The sequence below is a fragment of the Rhinopithecus bieti genome, unplaced genomic scaffold (assembly GCF_001698545.2).
Source record: "Rhinopithecus bieti isolate Rb0 unplaced genomic scaffold, ASM169854v2 scaffold_3067, whole genome shotgun sequence".
Lineage (NCBI taxonomy): Eukaryota > Metazoa > Chordata > Mammalia > Primates > Cercopithecidae > Rhinopithecus > Rhinopithecus bieti.
In genome coordinates, this window is record NW_016804208.1 from 3238772 (window position 1) to 3247246 (window position 8475).

The following is an 8475-nucleotide window of genomic DNA, read 5'->3' on the forward strand; positions in this document are numbered from 1 at the left end:
CATATATATATATATATCATATATATATGATTTGTTTATCCTTAAAACTACCCCAAAAAGAAAATGTTTTAAACTGATACCCAAAGCAGCATCTTGCTCAAATCCATGCAGCTAAATTAGCTGATAGAGTTATGACTCCAACCTAGGCTTTCTGATCTCATATATGGTAGTTTGTATACCACAATGATAGAGTAACATCTAAACAGCAATAGTTTATGGAGTTAATAAGAAGAATTTCACAAGTGAAAAATAAAGAGAGTGGAGTTCATGGTTAGTGAATTTGAGGATTTTAACTGATTTATTTGAAGAAAAGTCTTCCAGAGTTTTTAAAAGGATGAGTCTGCATGATGAAAACACTTGTAGACATAATTCAGTAAACTTGTTTGACTAGGCCCTGGCATTTTATTAACATTGCAGGAAACCCAGGTTCCACTAAACTCAGTTTGAAAATTTCCGTTCTAATAATTAAAAAAAAAAAAAAAGTGTGTCACCTAAATTTGAAATACTTGTATTTGCACAAAATTCTTAAAAGAAAAATCCAACATTCAAAGTTAGTTTTCTGCTGTCTGTTGTGTGTTTTTTGTTTCCCTTTAAAGTAATCAACATAAGACAGTGCAGGAACCCTACAAATCTCAAAGAGGGCAAACACAATTGTATGCTATAGACAAAAAAATAGGGCCTAAAAACAGGGACAGAAAATTTTCTTAGCTGTCAAGCTATCCCCCCAATCCAGCTTTTACACAGTAGGCTGATGATTATCTAAAGAGCATCCTAAAATTTATGGTAGTTATAATTTTTATGCAGAGTAGCTGGGTCAGCTTTCTATAAACAACTTAAACCTAGAAACAAAAATGGAGTTTTGCTAAAACTATTTTCACTTCCTACTTCAACTAATGAGACATCATCTATTTTGTTTAATTCGTTGTTTCATTTATAAATTTGTTATGCATTCATTCATTGATTCAACAAACATTAATTTAATTCTTTGTTCCAGTTACTGTGTTCAAAGTGTCTCGTGTTTCCTATAAGTGAAGGAATGAATTGGATTGCCTGTCACATACATAAATGACCACCTTATTACACTTGCTTATAGCAGGAAAAATCAAGAACTTTAGTTATATAGGGACAGAAAAGCACTTCACTTGAAGCCACAAGACACAGGTTCAAGTTCTAAGTATGGTTTGCAGTGGCTATATGTCAACCTATATACCTCACTGGTTTTTTCATTGGTGAAATGGTAAAAATAATGCTTGTCCTGAAACACCAAAGGGTTGTTTTGAGAATTAAATAACAATGCTAGTCAAAATATAAAGCAATGTAGCCTTCAAAATGCCAATAAAAATTTTAAAACTTAAAATTTTTTTCATGATACCATAGTTGAGAAGTTTTGAAAGGTTGCCTCAAGTAAGTAAAATATGCTTACCTTCCAGTATGTGATTTGAGTCCATTCATATCAGCTTAAACAACATTAAACCTCATAAAATGGGAAATAAATCTTGATTAAAATATCTCTTCTTGAAATAGATATAAAATACTGTTTAAAGATATTCTTTAGCATAAACATGAACTGCTTTGCTTTTGTGTTTCATTTTCTTTTATTCCAGCCCACTGGTATTTTGATCCTTTGAAAAATCAAATGGCAAAACTTTTCCTTTCGTGCCTGAACAATTGCTCATCTAAAAAATATTTTTTCAACCACCGTCTAATCTTGAATCATACAACAGTAAGTTCCAAATCATAAATATCTCATATGGAGTAAGTCATTTTCTAGGTATTGGAATTTTCTTTCAAAGTATAATTTTCATGACAAATTCAAAATTTAATCTACTGGAAAAACAGTCACTGACAACAAACAAAGCAAAGCATTTCTATAAAACTGTGCATTGTTTTTGCACTAAATTCAAAGCTATGTAACTGCAGTATCATCACCTTCAAGCAACATTTCATGATAACAGCTATGTACAATATGTATGTGAAAATATATTTGCTTTTTCCGATTGGTGTGTGTGAGTGTGTAAAACCAAAAAAGTTGTATTGTAGAAGTATGACTATACTTCACAGTTTTAGTGCTTAAAAGGGATAATATGGCAATTAAATTTAATTTATAATATTTGCACAGCATCACCATAACATGATGTAATAACATTAAAGAAAATTTAAAGTAAAATAATAAAAAGCAAAACCTGCAAACCTTCAACTTCTAATCTAACAATATGTTTGATGGACAGTGATACAATTCTGAATGAGCCTGAGATAATATGGCATTTTACTCTCACTGGTGGTTCCTCAGTGTTCTTTAAATTAACATCTTCTTTAAAAATATTTTCTTTAATGTATGATTTTGGGAAATTATTAAAACACAAAACTGTCCACCATAATCCCCAACTGAAACGTTGATTGTGATAACTATCTACTGAGAAGACGACCTTTGTGTAAGTCCAGGAGTCTACCAGAAAAGTGCTAGTATGCCATTCAACAAAAAGTCCAAGAGTAGATGCATTGCAGAGGGTGAGAATAGTTTGCCCATACCCCTGTTATCCCTTCTTCAAAGAGGTACAATTTAATGTCAAGAGAGACTCTCTCAGTTGGCAATTTCTCCCGTGGGGGAAAGTGAGTGCATAATGAGTGACCACTCAGTACACCCTGTCATCAAGGAGACTGCCCAGAATTATCTCTCTTTCTTTCCCTATCCAAAATACTGAAGTGATTGGCAAAACGGAGCAGTTAAGAGAAGCTGGAATCAGGAAAGAGAGGCTTTGTACTCTACTAATTTCTTTGAAGACTTCATCAAGAAACCTTCCCATGAGCCAATATGAGATGCCTCTGTGGATCCCACTGTCTTATCTGGCCTATAGGCACTCTAAACTCTCCATACACCTCATCTTTCCTTTCCCTAGGCTGGCTCCCAAGTATATAATCATTGAATGTGAGTGCAAAAATCTTGCAGAGATAGCTGTCTCAACTCTGCAGGATTGAGAGAAGACACACAAATGTGAGCATTTCAGACTACCACCTTAGAGAAAACATATATGTGGCTCTGAGAATCTGGCCTGGTTTTGAGGCACAAAGAGAAGACATAAAACCTTAAGACATCTCTCCCAAGAGGAAACAAGAAGTTTAGAGCAGCCATATTCATAGAAAAATTGGAGACAGCTCAGAATCCTTAGCCAGGCTGATTGGTAAAGTTATTACTCTCTATGTCAGTCAGTAAATACTGGAAAAGTTGGCTACTTGTTTAAAGGCAAAGAGAAAATGTAAGACTTTAAGGACCAGGAAAATTAAGGAAACATGATACAACTAAATGAACATGGTTGAATCCTGATTCAAATAAGAAAACTTCAGAAAAGAACATGGTAAAATTTCAATAACCAATTGGTTATTTGGTTATTTGGTTCAAAACCAAAGGTAAATAAAACCTATAAATTACCTGACAAATAATTCAAAATAATTGTCCGAAGGAAGTTTAATTAGCAATAAAAAAAATCACAGATCAAAAAATACTCAATGAATTGAGAAATCAAGACAAGAGTAAAATAGAAAGTTCATTAACAGATATTACTTTAAAGGTCAACAGGAATTCTGGAACTGAATAATATGATGAATAAATTAAAATGTAATAGACAGTGTCAAAAGCAGACTTGATCAAATAGAATAAATAACCTGCAAACTAAAGAGAGGTCATTTGAAAATATCTAATGAAAGGAAAATAAAAGTTAAAAAAAAATAAAAAAGAATAATGAAAGCTCACAGGGTTTATGGGACACCTCAAGAAAGCTATCTTTCATGTTATGAAAGTCACAGATAGAGAAGAGAGAAAGATAAAGTAGCAGAAGGCATATTTTATTAAACAATGGATGAAAATTTCTCAAATCTGAGGGCACAGTGACATCCAGGTACACAAAACTCGAAGATCTCACAAAGGTTCAAACCAAAGAAGACTTTACCAACATATATTCAAGCTGTCAAAAATTAGAAACAGAATTTTGAAAGCAGAAGAAGGAAACTTGTCACATAGAAGGGAACTTACATGAGTCTATCATCAGATTTCTCACAGAAACCTTGCAAGCAAGAAAAGGAGCATGATATATTCAAAATGCTGAAGAAGAAAACTGCCAATTAGGAATACTTTATGTCGGAAATCTTCAGAAATGAAGAGGACATAAGGACTTTCCAAGGCAAACGATAACTGAGGAACTTCATCTTCACTAGATATGCTTGTAAGAAAAGTCAATGTAAGTTGTTTAAGCTAAAACAAAAATGGCACTTACAAGTAACATAAAACAATATGAAAGCATAAAACCTCTAATAAAAGTATATAGTCAAACTGAGAGTACTTTAATACTGTAAGCATAGAGTTTAAATAATTTATAGCTGTAGCATAAAGGGTAAAAGACTTACAATTTAAAATAACTATAGCTACAATAATTTTTTTGTTAATGGAACCACAGTATGCAAAGATGTAAATTGTGACATCAAAAACAGAATGTGGAGGGGGAAAGTAAAAGTGGAGAATGTTGTATGTGGTTTAAGTTGTTACCAGCTTAAAATAGACTGCTTTAACTATTCTATGTGCACCTCATGGTAACCACAAAGCAAAAATCTATAGTAGACAGACCAAAGATAAACACAAAGGAATCAAAGCATATTATTACAGAAAATCATGAAATCACAAAGGAAGACAACAAGAGAGAAAGAAAAAGAATCTAGAAAACATTTAGCAACTGTCAATAACATGGCAATAGAAAGTCATAACTTATCAATAACTAAGTGGAATAAATTTTTAAATCTGAAGACCTAAGGTGACTGAATCTTTTCTTTTTATAAACCTCAACTGTATGCTACATGTAAGATGCTTACTTCAGGGTTAAGGACACACATAGTCTGAAAGTAAAGTGAAAGTTAAGTGTTGGAAAATGATACTGTGTGCAAATATTAATGAAAAGAGAGCAGGAGAAGCTATACTTATATTATTCAAAATAGATGGTTAGTCAAAACTATCAGAAAAGACAAAGAAGGTTATTAGATAATTATGAAAGGATAAGTTTATCAAGAGTATACAGCAACTGTAACTATACATACACCTAGCATTAGAATATCATATAAAGCAAATATTAAATCTGAAGGAAGAAATGATCAGCAATGCAATAACAGTAGAGGACTTCAATACTCCACTTTCAACAATGGATACATCATCCAGACAGAAAATCAACAGGGATACATCAGACTTGAAAAACAATTTAGACCTAATGGACCCAACATATATATACAGAACATTATATCAAATAGCACCAGAATATACATTTTTCTCAAGCATACATAGAATATTTATCAGGATAGATTATAAGTTAGACCACAAACCAAGTCTTAACAAATTTAAGAACATTGAAAACATCTTTGTATCCAAAATGGTATGAAACTAGAAGTCACTAACTGTAGGAAAATTGGAAAATTCACAAATATGTGGAACATATTACTGAACCATCATAGGTCAAAAAATAATTAAAACAGGGAAAAATCTAAAGAAAGGTGGAAATGTAAACAAAATATACCAAAATGTATGGAATACAGCAAAAACGTCTCTAAAGAGGGTTTCATAGCAGTAACTACCTACACAAACAAATAAAGAAAATCTCAAATTTTAAACCCAATTTTACGTATTAAGGAACTAGAAAAAAGAGCAAATCAAGCCCAAAGTTAGTTGAAGAAAGGAAATGTCAATGATCATAGCATAAATAAATGAAATACAGTCTACAGGAAAAAATAGAAAAGATCATCGATACCAAGGGTCAGTTTTTGAAAAACCTTAGCAAGATAAGACACCAACAAATTGGATAACCAAGAGAAAACTGATAAATTTCTAAAAATAAATACAACCTGCAAACTGAACTATAAAGCATTTGAAAAGATGAATTGACCACTAACAAGTAAGGAGATTGAATCAATAACCAAAAATCTTCTATTGATAAAAAGTCTAGAACCTCATGGCTTGGGATTGAATCAGTTACTAAAAATCTTCTATCGAGCAAAAGTCTAGGACCTCATGGCTTCTCTGGTGAATTATACCAATTTGAGAAAGAACTGATAGCAATCTTTCTCAAATTATTCATAAAATTGAAAGGAGCGGACTTCTCCAAACTCTTTTTATGAGGCTACCATTCCGCTGATGTCAAGCCCAGACGAGGACAGTACAAGAAAAAAAAAAATTTACAAGCCAATAACACCAGATGAACATATATGAAAAAATCCTCAAAAAATAAATAGCAAACTATTTTAAACAGTAAATTTAAAAGACGATACTTTGATCTAGTGAAATGTGTCCCTGAGATGCTGAGAGGCCAGGATGGTCCAACCTACTCAAATCAGTAAATGTGATATACTACATTCAAAAAATAAAGGAAAAAATGTGTCATTACCTCAATATGTGCAGGGAAAAAAAAGCATTTTAGAAAGTCCCCTCTCTTGAATTTTATGCATAAAATACCCTCCCATGATAAAAAAGAGGTTAGGAAGTAAGGTGTAGAAGGAATGTACCTCAACACAGTAAAGTACGTATATGAGAAGCCGATAGCTAACATTATACTAATAGTGAATAGCTAACAGGTTTTCCTTGAAGATCAGAAACAAGACAATTTAGACCTAATGGACCCAACATACATTTACAGAACCTATAGCACCATAATATACATTTTTCTCAAGCACACATGGAATATTTATCAGGATAGATCATATGTCAGGCCATAAACCAAGTCTTAACAAATTTAAGAAGTTGAAAACATCTTTGTATCCAAAATGGTATGAAACTAGAAGTCACTAACGTAGGAAAATTGGACAATTCAACTACTGGTGCCACTTCTATTCAACATATTACTGGAAATGCTGCTATAGTAATTGGTCAGGAAATACAATAAATAAAAGGCATCCAAATCAGAAAGGGAAAAGTAAAATTTTCTGTTTGCAGATGACATAATCCTATTTATAGAAAGCTCTTAAAGAGTAACCAAAAAATTACGTAACTAATTAAAAAATTGGTAAAATTCTAGGATATAAAATTTACACACAAAAATCAGTTGTGTTTATTAGATACTAATAATAAACTATTCATGAATTAAGTTTAAAAATTACCCCATTTACAACGGTATCAAGAAACCTTAGCAGTAAATTTAAACACTGAAGTGAAAAATATGTCTAATAAAAAAGTATGACATTGATTAGAAATTGAAGAAGACACACACAAATGAAAAAAATCCATGTTGATGAATCTGAATTAATATTGTCTAAATGTACCTATTACCCAAAGTGATTTACAAATTCAATGCATTTTCTCTATAAAATTTAAAGGCATATTTCACAGAAATAGAGAAAACAACCCTAAAAAATCACATGGAGCTACAAAAGTTCCTGAATACTTAAAGTGACCTTAAGAAAGAAGAACAAAGTTGGAAGCCTCACAGTTCCTGATTTCAAATTATTTTATGAAGCTACAATTATGGTACTGACATAAAAATAGACATATGGAAAAATGTACAGAATAGAAAGTCTGGAAATAAACCTACAAATATTTAGTCAATTAATCTTTGATAAAGGCACCAATAATACACAATGGAGAAAGCATAGTATCTTGAATAAATGACATTGGGAAAACTGAATCCACATTGTCAGAAAGAAGAATGACATTAGACCTTTATCACACACCAAATAAAAAGTCAGCTCAAAATGGATTAAAAACTTAAATGTAACACTTAAACTATAAAACTATTACAAGAAAACATAGGGGAAAAGCTACATGACATTGGTCTGGGCAATGACTTTTGAATACGATCCCAAAAGCACAAGCAAAAAAAGCAAAAATGAGGAGGTGGAACGACATCAAACTAAAAATTCCTGCACAGCAAAGGAAGTAATTAGGAAAGTAAAAGACAACATACAGACTGTGAAAATACATTTTATACCATGTATGTGATCAGGGTTTAATATCCAAAATATACCAGAAATTCATATAACTATATAGAAAAATAATAAATAACCCGCTTAACAGTAAGGAACCTGAAGACACGTTTTGCAAAGAAGGCAAATGAGTAGCCAACATATTTATAAAAAGGTGCTCAACATCACGAATCATCAGAGAAATATAATCAAAACCATAATAATTATTTCACACATATTACTATTTCTATTATCAAAAAAGTTAAAAGTAAAATTGTTGAGAATGCATACAAAAGGAACTCTTGTACATTTATGGTAAAAGACCATGTAGAAAACAATATGGGGATTTAAAAAAAAAAATTAGCAATTAAACTACTGTATGATCCAGCAATTCTTCTTTTGGGTATATATACAAAGGTAATAAAGTCATTCTCACAAAAGAAATAGCTGCACTCCTATGTTCATTGCTGCATTATTCACAATAGCCAAGATATGGAATAATCTAGTATCTGCAAGTGGATGAATGGAGAAAGAAAATGAGATATATATATA